This window comes from Pongo abelii, chromosome 4, assembly GCF_028885655.2.
Source record: "Pongo abelii isolate AG06213 chromosome 4, NHGRI_mPonAbe1-v2.0_pri, whole genome shotgun sequence".
NCBI lineage: Eukaryota > Metazoa > Chordata > Mammalia > Primates > Hominidae > Pongo > Pongo abelii.
The window spans coordinates 28473192-28487392 of NC_071989.2; positions in this window are offsets into that span (position 1 = coordinate 28473192).

The following is a 14201-nucleotide window of genomic DNA, read 5'->3' on the forward strand; positions in this document are numbered from 1 at the left end:
ATATAGATACATACCTTACATGTGGAACTGCTGAGTCACAGAGAGCAAGTATTTTCAATGTCATAAATACAGCCAAAGAATTTCCCCAAAATATAGACAATAATATAAAATCCTGCTAGCAGGCTGAGGGTTATTAAAAGTTTCTGTTATTCTACCTTCCTTCCAATACTTTAATTTTCAATGATTTAATTTTATACATTCTGTTGTTTATTGATTTTTCCTTGTAGCTTTAATTTGCATCTACTTAATAAATGAAATTAAACACCTTTTCATATGACCACTTGGCCATTAGATAGTCTCTTTTGTGACATGCCTATTCACTTATTTTGCCAGTCTTATTACTTTTGTGTTAACTTTTTAATGTTCACTAGTTATGTGGGTCACAAACATCTTCTTCCCTCTGCAATTTCTCTATTTTGTCTCATAATTTAAATACATCTGCATAAGCACAATGTTGAGAAATATTGATGTAAATAACAGAAAAGCCATGTTTATTTAAAGTGATTTTTCACTGATTTAGAGCTCACAGTGGTGAAGGGAAATAGGAGAGAAGGCTCAAGTGTCACCCCAATATTTAAAATTATTTAAAATGCAAATATATTAAAATATCTCCTGAAGAAAAAGAAAGAAGAAATAAAGAAATAAAGAGAGAGAAAGGGAGAGGGAGAGGGAGACAGAAAGAAGAGAAAGAAAGAAAGAAAGAAAGAAAGAAAGAAAGAAAGAAAGAAAGAAAGAAAGAAAGAAAGAAAGAAAGAAAGAGGGAGGAAGGAAGAAGGAGGGAGAGAATGAGAGAAAGAAGGAGAGAGAGGAGGAAAGAAACAGAGAAAAATGGAAAGGAAGACAGAGGAAAATGGAAAGGGGAAAGAGGAAAAAGGGAAAGGAATGGAGAGGAAAGGAGAGAAAAGGAAAGGACAGGAATATATTTCCTTCATAACTCAGTAAATGGTTCTAAAGTTATCCTAGTTACTCAAGCCCAAATCCTAAGAGGTCTGCAGTGTTTCTTCTCTTTCTTTTATCTTTCACACGTAGGTATGTACAATTGTTCTCCTTTCATATGCAATCCACAAGTAATATCTCTACTTTCAAAACATCAGAAAAAAAAGGCCAGTGTGGCTGAGTACAGTAAGAACAAAATGGTGTTACAAAGATTAACAGACATTGTTTTTGTCTGGTTGTATTCACTCTCATGTTTCATGGCATGAATTTAGAATGTATTCTAATAGAAAAAATAAGTTGTTCTTATAGTCAGGAAACTTAGCTAAAATGTTACCTTCTTTGAATGGCTTCCTCAAAACTAAAATGCAACAAACCCATCTCTCCAAATTAACCCAGCTGTCACTTTCTCTCATATCACTTTTTTTTTTTGTCTGCATGGCACTCATAACTACATGAGTAGTTTGACTCTGTGTATATTTTTCTGTTACCTATGAAACTCCATGAGAACAGAGATTTGTCTTTCTTTTACACCTGCATTTCTAATACAAAGAGACTCACTGACATAAAGTGAGAACTCGACATATTTGTAGAATTTGTATTTGTATAGTCTGATAAAACTATATGTCTAGAATTTGGGAAAAAGAGGAAGCAGATTCATTATGGTATTTATTTCTCTTAGTTTGCATCAATCACAAAAATTAAAAGTTAAGAATTTTTTTATTACTTTTTATCTCTACCAAACTACACATGTGTTTTAACACCATGACTAGCAGGAATACAGAGGTACACAGAATAATGTTCCATAATTCTAGCTATCATGAGATTAATGGAAACCATATAGGGTAATATCCAAGGTTGAAAACATAAGGTGCAATCTTATTTAATGTAAAAATGTTTTAACAAAAACTTTTTGAGTGACTGATTGTGTAAGGTTTTTAATCAAATAAAAATAGTCACATTACTAATGGCTGGACATAAAGCAGATGGTCATGTTCATAGCTACGACATTATCTCAGCAATCTGTAAACCACTGCTTTTATGAGAGTGAACTATTACTTTAATTTTGGTCAACATCTGTGATTTTTGCATTAGAGAATAACCTGGCAATAAAAAGAACAATGATGCATACCAGGGGTGCTGGATTGCTTTTTAAAAATTTTCTCACATGGCATATTTAAAATAAAGCAAGATGATTGCACTTTTATTAATGCGACAGACTGACAATGGGATGTTCATGGCTCTCATCTTTGTTTATGTTATTTCCAAGTACCCAATTATCTTTTACTGTATATGGAATTGAAACGTACTACTCGTATTTAGAAGGAGGGAAATGAGACACATTAACAGTGAATATAGGATTTGTTTTGTGAATGTGAATACTTTCTCTTTCTGTCTTCACATGTTTATAAAGTTATATGTTCCAAAAATAGGCATTCAAACGTCAGAGTAATAAGGTTGCAATTTCGTGGAGGAAAAGACAGATGCAACTCCCAGATAATTGGAATTGACCTCACAAAGTTATCTAATAATTCATCACAATTGTTTTTTCTCATTTCCTAGAATGGGCTAGACCTGCTTATTAAATAATATCTCCCATACAGCTAGGTCACTGTTACTCTTCAGCTTTCTCTGCTAACACTTGTTACCCATTTGTAAAGTTACTTCTTAATCTGAGTTTCTTTAAATTTCCATACAAACCTTTATTACAGAAGGTATATCAACTTATGCCACAGTATTAAATATTTTAGCTGCTCATTTTTTCTGTTATACTATAAGGTCTTTGATGGTAGGAATTAAGCTTATTCATGTTTAAGAGGGTAGACTTTAGTCTATTATAACAGGGATTTTGGAGCCAGATGGTCTCAGATGCCCTTGAGTTGAGCTTTCAAGATAGGAGCAATATGCCATTGAGCAAATTAACTATCTTCTTTCTTTCTCCATTTCTGATTTGTAAAAGGGAACTATAAGAGACTGGAATTTTGGGGATGTGATTAGGGTTAAATTAGTTAATATTCTATCTCTTCTTAGTTGTATATCAAGTTCTCCCTACAGTGTCTGGTATTTAGTTAGAATTAATTGGCTATTTGTATCTTTATCACTGAAATTCCATGGGAAATTTCAGCCTTACGAAATTCCACTGCTTGGCACAAATAGTGCACCAGTAATTATTTGCTCATTTAATGAAGGCATCAACAAATGAATAGTAAAAAAAATAGTATACCCTCTTTCTCAAGGAAAATTAGATTAAGCAAAATTAATTCACAGTTTAATTTTCTAAATTAAGAAAGGGACTAATATCCATAAATCTTCTACATGGTTCACAAAATTCTTCATGTAAGGTTTCATTTTGTAAGTAAAGGGACCGCTTAAGTAACTCAATTATATTTGGTGGGCAGCAGCCAAATTAATTTAAATTAAGGTTGTCTAAATGAAATCCATAATGCACTTTATATTTCGTGGAGTGTCCCTTACTTGAATCTTCATTTTATACTGTTGGAAAACATTACGCAGTAATGAAGAGTCACTTTAACTGGTTGAAGGAATCACACAGATGTTAGAAAAATCTAAAATTTTTATTCTAAGAAGCAGTAATTAATTCAAGATTCTTTTCCTTCTTGGTACCTCCAATGGTCAGGTGCTTCTCTTGCAAAATTTAGGTCTCTACAGTACAGAAGATAAGTGAGGACCAGATAGGATAGAATTAGGGCCAAGTCAAAGTGAGACTGACATAACTGGAAAGAGCTAATAAGGATGAAGATAACCAAAGTATCTAAAAATATTTGATTAATGGGCACAAAATCATCCATTTATTTAGCAAATACTTATTGAGCTCCATTTATGTAGTAGGCACTCTTTAAGATACTAATCTTAGCTTTGGGCAAATAGTACAATATACATATATATGAGAGGCCAAGTGCTGAATAAGAGGTAGGAATTCCTAGGGATACCTCACAGAAAATCAACATTTAAAGAGATATATAAAGGAGATAAGATGTAGCGAGGGAAAAGGATAACATTTGAATATTAGAATAAGTTATTAGGGGATTAGTTGAGAAAGTGCAAAAACCGTTAAGTGGCTGGGTGCCAGGGTGAAGGATGAAGAGCAAGGAGTGTCTGTGATGGAGTGGAGAGAATGAATGAAAAGCACTGGAAGATGAGAACAGAGAATGTAAGGCAAATCCTATAGGGTTTTTTTTTTTTCAAGACTCTGCTAACATGCTGACTTTTATTCTGAATGAATTAATAATATGTTAAACAGTTCTGAGCAGCAAAATAACTCACACTTTTGCATAATATTCTGACCTTCTCTGTTGAGAATAGACTGTAAGGAAGAGGGAGAGAGTGACACCAGAGGCAATAATCAGTCTTAGAGAATTAGTATGCGTATCAGAAAGACACCAATGAGGATTGGGAGGAACTTGCCACACTGTAGAAGGCACTACAGGGTCTCTCATTGAGAAACTCCTTAGCAAATGCAAGAAGGGGCCCAGAAGACTCACCAGTATATTTATTTCTTTACTATAAATAAGATAGGCATCAAGTTTTATTTTTCTATTTATTATTTTTAGATTGATGATAAATATTAATATTTTACTATCGGATAAAAAAGAAAATGAAGCTTTGTTCTTACCATATTTTTTCGGTATGGCAATATAAATTGTGCGAATAAATATGGATGCTGCTGAAAGACAGTCCTTGGCCTTTACTGCATTGAGTCAGTATTGATCATTGGTTCAACCTCTCTATATTATTTTTTGTTAAATAGGAAATTATCTTAGTTTATGGGAGTTTGTGATGATTTGATGAGATAATATTTGGAAAATAGTAGGTATGTATTAACTACTCAATAAATACAAACTAGTGCTGTTATTTAAAATATTCAATTATGTAGAAATTATTGAATTATTTCAAGTAATCTTGATGAGAGTTGATGGAGTATGGATCAAGTATTAGCAATGGAAGATAAAGTGGTAAAAATTTTGTATGTTTTGTGTCATATATATATATGGATCATATGTATGAATTCTTTTATTTTACTTTTGTCATTTATATTCATTATTTTTATACCATATTTTTTCTTTATATTTGGTTACTATCATTTTCTTTTTTTGTGCATTTTCTCTCTTGGTATTTGAATGATTTGTATGCAATAATGAAACAGCATACATTAATTCTTTAATTTAGAGTGTTGCTAATAATTATAACTTTCTAAATCTACTCCTCCCTCCAGGATGTTGTCTTGGTACATTCCGTGAAACAGGTCAATATGCTTTTTAAAAACTGTTTATAAGTCTGATAGTTTTTCTTTTCTTTCATAAAGGATTCTTGCCTTCTGTTTTATAACCTTATATTTCATGATTCACTAATGCTTTGTTTTTTTTTTTCCCCAGTGTGTCATCGGCTTTATAGATCACAGTTTATCTAGCTTTTGAGTTAGTATTTTAATTTGAGTCTCTGTTGCCTGAAGTTTTAAATTTTTTCTAAAGCCTTTTACACAGATATTAATTGATCCTTGAATATATGTGATTCTAGTATCTTTGCAAGTGATTGTCTATTTGAATAAGTATAGTATTCTTGAGTAAAACTACTTTTCTTTTTTTCTTCTCTTTTTTTGCATTTCATTCAGTCTCTAGTACATACAATTGGGTATTTGTTTTCATACCATTTTTCCCTTGAGTGTCTCAATTGCTAAATAATAAATTATATTCTTTGTAGCTATCACACGTGTTATATGAGAAAATAAATGGAGATATTTAGTTACTTTGAATTATAAACTGATTTATCTAAACAGTTTAAAATATACATATGACTATAGTTTAAATGTGTCCCCTCCAAAATTCAAGCGTTGCCCATGTGATAGTGTTAAGAGGTGTGACATTTAAGAATTGATTATGCCATGAGGATTTCTTGTTTTTTTTTTTGTTTTTTTTTTTTTAAGAAATATTTGCTCCATTATTTATTAGTAGTTTTATTATTTCGTTCTGAGATATAAATCTAAAAGATAAATCTCACAATTTATTATAAAAATTAGTCTTAATGATATATATAGATGTGACATTATGCTACATGCTTTATATATTATTTCATTTTATTTTTTTCTTTTCTTTTTTATTATTATTATTATTATTATTATTACTATACTTTAGGCTCTATGGTACATGTGCGCAACGTGCAGGTAAGTTACATATGTATACATGTGCCATGCTGGTGCGCTGCACCCACCAACTCGTCATCTAGCATTAGGTATATCTCCCAATGCTAATCTTGTTAATGAGACCAAAAGCTATATAAAAGATGCTGCATGCAGAGTTTGGCTAGCTTGCTCTTCAGCTCTTTTGCCTGTGGGGACAGAGTGTTTTGCTCTTTCAAAGGATGCAACCTCACCAGACAACTGAAACTTGTGGGGATTTTAATCTTGGACTTCTCAGCCTTCAGAACTGTGAGAAATAAACATCTGTTCTTTATAAATTACCCAGTCTCAGATATTTTGTTATAGCAGCACAAAATGGACTAAGATACATGTAATCGCAAAGGAGAAATAAAGAAGAAAATATTTGAGCAGATGCTGTGGGGTCATATGTGTGTATATTTGAATCATTGGGAGAGCAAAGAAGTTTAATTAAGCCAAAGTTACTTCCAATTGTAGAGGAAAGTATACCAAATATTAGAAGGGCCACAAATTCCTACATATCCACCACACAGTGTTTTACCAAAATAGATTGATAAGTTCATAGGATAGGCTGTTCCATGAAATACCTGTCAGGTTGCTTTTGTGAAAGCTGAAGTTGTTTAATGAATTTATTTGCATTTCTGAGTTTATTTTTCCTATATACATCTTGGTATGTAGTTTCTACTAAGAAAGCAAGAGATTTACAAAATGTACTAAGTAGAAGTGTGATGCCCTTTTGTGAGATTATCATAATAATATCTAACTTCTCTTGAGTGAAGGCCTCAAAGTACATAATACAAATAAAAAAGGAAAGATATAAAGAAAACTTATGTAAATCTTTACAAACTTTGTCTAAATCTTTACAAACTTCCCCAGCAGAAGGCAGGATGCTACTAAGAGTGCCATGTGCAGAATGTTCGTGTGCAGCACACGCACACACACACAATCAGTGGTCTCAGCAGAGCGAAGTCATTCGCACTGGCCCTAGATGAAAGTATCCCTCACAGATGGGGATGATAACTTTGATGAAGCGCCTTCACTGTTGGAAACTCTAACCTTCTAGTCACCAGCCAGATTGTTTACAAACACACAATTTAAAAATATCCTCATAAACCAACCAAATCATTAGTGCTATAATGCCTTTTAATTTATAGATACTTTTAGGATCTATCTAGAGAAAAATAGATGAAATGAAGCTATAATATTAATCAGCTATGAAAAATATATTTTCAGCAGGCTCATCATTCTTTTCTTTATAGTTTTAAATGCACTGTTATCTATTTCCTATTCTTCAGTAGGTAAAATTATCCAACATTCGTCGTACTGTGACAATATTTCACTCAATTTGCCATTTAACCTTAAATTTTGTCATAAGGTTTTTCATTCTCTAAAGATAGACTTTTCCTTTTTACTGAGCTTATGAGCCTTTTAGAAATATAAAGATATATGATAGCTTATATTTTCAAAAATGTACCTGCTTTGTGATATAAGCAAATATTTATTTTCTCATGCTGAATAAGATAAAAGTTTAAAATACTGTGAGTTAAAAAAAACAGGTCAATCTTAGCTAATATTCCAGGGGGAAAATATAATAACCTTGCCATTTTAATTGAGTTCTTGGAAAAAGAATAGAACTGGAAAGTAGAAGATACAGTTAGGGTATTTAAAGAGCAAGTGGATGCAAAAGAAAGGTAAAAAGTGCTGCATGTCACACATTTGACTAGGTTTTACAAAGTGGTTAGGAAAATTGTGACACATGTTCATGAAAGGAAAATACATGGAGTCCATGAAATCTAGAAGAATGATAACAAGAGATAGTTCTCTTAAGGGGGTGGCAGTGAGAATGAAAAGAGAAAATGGATGTTGCAAACATGAGAGTGAGATGATGAAGAGAGTGTGTGTATATATATACTGGGGAGTCATAGGAGATAGTTATAGACTCACAGTCATTGTAAAAAACAATAAGGCAGCCAGAAAAAGAGAACTGTTTGAAAAAAAAAAGAAATTAAACATTTTTAACCATTAAATATATTTCTTTTGAAAAATCTAATATTTTGCATATCTTTTACCAAAAAAAAAAAAGTCTCATAAATGTGGCTGAGAGAAAGGTTTGCTTGGGGAGACATCTATTGATCAATCAGTTGATCAGTCTATTTATTTTACTGTCTTGTGTATGGGTATATGTGAAATGGGGATAATGCAGGGTAGAGAGGATAATGAGGTCTGTAAGGGGTAAGGTTTTATGTAATTCACAAGGGAGATCCACATTGATAAAGTTAAATTTGAGCAGAGATCTAAAGGGAGTGAGGTAGCAATACATGACTATCGGGAGGAAAAATACACTCAATGGAATGAGCAAACATTAAGGGCTTGATGTGGGAATAAATATACTTGATGAATTTCATTAGCTGCAATGAAGCCATAGTAGCTGGGCCAAAATGAGTGAAAGCAAGAGTGCTTTAAAAAATGAAGTTAGAGGCTGGGTGCAGTGGCTCATGCCTGTAATCCTACCCCTCTGGGAGGCCAAGGCGGGTGGATTTCCTGAGGTCAGGAGTTGAAGACCAGCCTGGGCAACATGGGAAACCCATCTCTACTAAAATACAGAAGAAATTAGCCGGGCGTGGCAGTGTGCACCTGTAATTCCAGCTACTCGGGAAGCCGAGGCACGAGAATTGCTTAAACCTGGGAAGCGGAGGTTTTAGTAAGCTGAGATCACACCACTGCACTCCATCCTGGGCAAAAGAGCAAGACTCTGTCTCCACAGGAAAATAAAAAAATTAAATTAAATTAAAATTTTAAAAAAGGAGGTTAGAGAGGAAATCTGTAAGCTGGCCTTCCAAGGCTTTGACAAATCTATGGGCATTACTCTACATAAGATGGAAAGCCACGGCAAGGACGTAGCAGAATAGTAATATATTCCTTAATTTTTAGCAGGATTACTCTGCCTTGGTTTAGAGAATTGACTCTAAAGAAGTGAAGACTGGCAGCCAGGGGAAAGGCCAGGAGATATTGCAATTGCTTAGGTGAAATATCACCGGCATCTTGGACCCGCATAATTGCCTGTACAAGATAGTGAAAGAAACCAGAATCAGTATATAAATTCAGGGTGGAGGAGGGAAGACTTTCTGAGAGGAGCTATACAATTTGGAAGGATGATGTTGCAATTTCCTGATGTGAAAAAGATGGAAAGAAATAGGGTTGTACTGGAAAATCAACAATTTTGTTTAAAACATATCAAATGTGAGATGACTATTAAACATACAAATGAAAGTCAAAAGCACACTTGTATATGAGTCTGAAATTCAGAAGAAATTTTAGGGATAACACAAATTACTGACTGTGCCAAGAATAAGATGTATTAAAGCTGTGAAACTTAAATGGTTCATAATTATGTTTAGGTTTGAATGCCTATTTTAATTGTTTTTCACCATAACCCATCTCTCCTGTTTTCTTGTCCCTTTCTGACACCTGTAGCTCTTCCTGTTTATCAAGTAATTTCTGTCGTAATGCAAAAGTTTCCCCTACCTTCATAATATATAAACAAATATATAATCATATATACTGGAAAATTGTTCTCTCTTGTCTTAAGGAGATTTCATTATGTAAACTTTACTCACTTTATAACAAGCTTGTTCAACCCATGGGCCTCGTGCTGCATGTGGCCCGGGATGGTTTGAATGAGGCCCAACACAAATTCGTAAGCTTTCTTAAAACATTGTGAGTTTTTTTGTGTGATTTTTTTTTAACCTCATCAGCTATCATTAGTGTTAGTGTACTTTACATGTGGCCCAGGACAATTCTTTTTACAATGTGGTCCAGGGAACCCAAATGGATAACATGATTGACAACTTCCTATTTGCTCCAACTGTATAATGTTTTCATAATATTCCATAGTATGCATTAACCATTATTTATGAATGTATTCAATTACTTATCATATTGATTGATATAAAATATATTTCTATTAGCTTTTATATTATATATTTTTCAGACTTTTATAAGAAGGCTATAATGTTTCATATTTCTTCTATAGATCTGAGATTACCCTTCTTCATTTCTACCCCATCTCTGCCAGCACAGTTCTCGTTATTTTCTTTTTCTAATTACTTTTATGATTGCATAGTTATATTCCATCGTTACTCTAATTATGCATTTTTTATCTCAAGAGATTTTCTCCTTTTTGAATTGCTCCAATATCAAGAAAATTTTCTCATATATAATGCATTCCCTATATATTGGTCAACAGATTGCCTTACCTGAATTTCCCTGTGTCTTTTAATCTACTTTTGTATTTCTCAGTGTATTTTTCTCAGGCTCTGCCTTGCTAAAATGTTCATTTCCTCAGTGGTGGTCCTTTATTAGTTGGAATCTGTGAATGTTCAAAATTTGAAGTTTATTCCAGGTATATCCTTTTTTAAATGATTAATGTTAATTGCCTTTTCATTTGTTTTGCTTGTTTTGTGAACCCCATGAGTTGCTTGGACTTATCCTTGGAGTTACCATTCTACTCTGAGCATTGTCCTATAACATAAAAGCTATTTTTGTGTGTGTGGGTGAAGATGGCAGGGGAGAGTGAGGAGGGAGCTATAATAGTAGTACTTTTCTCATCTTTATAGATATGATATATTACTTCCTACCTAATATTTTCCTTGGACACATTAGGTAAATTACACTTTGAACACATACATACTTTAAACAGAAGTAACACAGATTAATGGTTATACAATTAAACTCTGCATCAGAAAAACACATAGTTTCGTTCTAGGCTGTGTACATTCTGAAGAAACATATAGTGAGTTTTCTAGCATATGATAAGAGCCCATTCCATAACAACAGTAGTAGTAACAATGACATCAACTGTAATAACTACGAATTAACTACGAATTAACTATAGCCAAGCAGATGATAAAGCAAAGTGATAACAGCTGATGAAAAAAGATAATCATAAGAATACTGACAGAAAGAAAGGGTAGGATCACACATCCGTTTGTTATATGACATTAAATATTATGGCCTAATTCAAGATTTTCTGGACAAAGAAAGAAACTTATATGTATATTTTAGAATTTCTTTATGAATGATGATGCTTCTGGTTGGTTTTATATATTTCTTATGTAGGCAATTAAAATGTGATTTAGCTGAAATTTGCAATCATTGTAGTCATTTAAATTATTAGTGTTCCAGCTATAACATTCACTAAAGCTTGGTTAGTAGTTGCAAGAGTTACTTGTTTTTTATAGATGAGAAAATGACCCAATGATTTCCTGTCTCATATAGTCACAAATCTTTCAAGAATTCAAGGCCTAACTCATAAATACAATGTTTCATAATGCTTGGAAAATATTTGTTTTTTATTGGTGACATATAAAATCTCATTGATAGTGGTAGAGACTTTTATATTCCTGTAAAGCCTTAGGAAAAAAACACTTTATTTTGCCATATTACACTGTTAGTACTTTGCCTTTAATGCTATTTATATAACATATGATTTGATGTCCCTATAACTAATACTTCCAGAGTTTATGTTTAATTTTATGTTAAATCAAATAATTCCATAATGTTGAACATTTTTATTAGATACAGTATCTCTTTTTATGCCAAAATATTTCTTCAAGCATTTACACATTTTATAATGTATTGACTCTTCTATTTACCTCAAACCCATATAAATGGTAAAATAATCACTTCCTGCTTTAGAGATTGTCACTGGCATATTGTAGCACTCTAAAGTGCAAAGTAATCATCAGGATACTGATGTTTGCATTATTTCTATAAGTAATGTATGACTTAAATGAACAGTAAATATACACTTATTATAGGTGCAGGTATGGATTGAATGTACACCTATTATAGTGCAGATATAGACTGAAACACACTGACATAATTTACTAGAGACTCTTCTCACTGGCGGATGGCAGAACAGGACTCTCCAGTGATTGTGCCCCTGTAGAAACATCAATTTGAACAACTATTCACATGAGAAAATACCTTCACGTGACATAAGAAAACCAGTTGAAAGATCACAATACCTGATTTTAGCAAAATAATAAGAAAAGATGCATTGGAGAGGGTAGGAAGAGCAGTATCTCATTGCCTTTACCATCTCTTCCCCATCCCCAAGCTGTGAAGTGTGGAGAGAGATGCCATCTGCTTAAGGGAAGGAGAAAAAAGTGTGCATCGACTTTGCTTTGAAACCCAGCAGCAGTCCCACCACAGAAAAACACAACACCAGACAAACCCCCGTGGCCCCTGATTCCATGTTTGTGTCTGTGGATGAAAGTTCTAGACCTTCCCTGGCACTAGCAGGGAATCCACCATCCCAGCAGTTTGAACCTGTGTCCCAGCCTGCTTCACCACCATGTGACTAAAATAGTCTCAGACCCCCAAAACATTCTAGCAGCTAGGAAGGCCATGGTGGCCATAGGCTTTGGGTAAGCTCTTGCACTGTGGTGATCTGGGAGGCTATGAGCTTTAGATATAACTCAGCACAGCATCAACTATGGCAGCCACAAGTATGCCTGCATCACAGCTTCAACCCCAGGCAGCACAGAGATGAGAGTTTTTCTGCCTACGAGAATAAGAGAAAATTGAGTAAGGGACTCTGACTTGGAACACAGGGAACACCCCTGGGCATGATCTTTTACAGGTACATCTGAGTCAGGGACCACAGTCTGTGAGACAGTTTTAGCAAACTTGGGCTTCAGGTGCCCTGTTGCTATTAAGGCTGTAGTAATCACAGGATTAGAAACTCTAACAGTCAGAATCTGTTGATTCTTGGAAAGCCCTCTAAAGAAGGATAGGTGCAAGACAGTGAAGACTGGAATAAATACCCAATTCCTTAATGTCCAGACATCAACAGGCATCCACAACCATCAAAAATAATCAAGAAAATATGACCTCACCAAATGCACTAAATAAAGTACCAGTGACTGACCCTGGAGGGATAAAGAGGTGTGGTCTCTCAGACAGAGTAATCAAAATAGCTGTTTAAGGAAGATCAACAAAGCTTAAAAAATAAAAATAAAAACCACAGAGAACAATTCAGAAATTTATCATAGCAATTTAACAAATAGATTAAAATATTTTTAAATTAAAGCAAAAATTCTGCAGCTAAAAATAAAGTTAAAAGACTGAAGAATGCATTAGAGGGTCACAACAGCAGATTGATCAAACAGAAGAAAGGATCAGTGAGCTCAAAGACAGGCTATTTGAAAATACACAATCAGAATAGAAAAAAAGAAAAAATAAGAAAAAACAACTGACAGGATCTATGAAATTTATCAAAGAACAAGTGTGTTATTAGCATTCAAGAAGGAGTAGGGAACTAGAAAGAGGGAGAAAGCTTATGTGAAGGAATAATAATAGAAAACTTTCCAAACTTAAAGAAAAGTATTAGTCTGTTCTCATGCTGCTAATAAAAACATAACTGACAATGAGTAGTTTATAAAGAAAAAGAGGTTTAATGTACTCACAGTTCCACGTGGCTGGGGAGGCCTCACAATCATGACAGAAAGCAAAGGAGGAGCAAAGGCATGTCTTAACATGGCAGCAGGCAAGAGAGAGTGTGCAGGAGAAATGCCCTTTATAAAACCATCAGATCTTGTGAGACTTACTCACTACCACAAGAACAGCATGGGAAAAAACCACCCCCATGATTCAATTACCTCCCACCAGGTTCCTTCAACAACACCTGGGGATTATGGAAGCCACAATTCAAGATGACATTTAGGTGGGGATACAGCCAACAATATCAAAAGTTACAAATAAATATACAAGTACAGAAAAGTCAAAGGTCACTAAGCAGATTCACCTCAAATGAAACTACCCTCAGGAATATAATGATGGAATTCAAACGTCAAGAACAAAGAAGGGATCCTAAAAGCAGCAAGGAAAAAAAAAAAAAACAAAGAAGAAGCAAATACCTTATAAAGGAACTACAATACACATGGCAGTAGATTTCTTCGTGGAAACTATAAAGGCCAGAAGGGAGTGACATGACATTTTTAACATGCTGAAAGAAAAAAAAAACACACACACAAAAAACTGCCAATCAAGAATATGATATGCATCAAAGCTGTTCTTCAGGCATAAATTG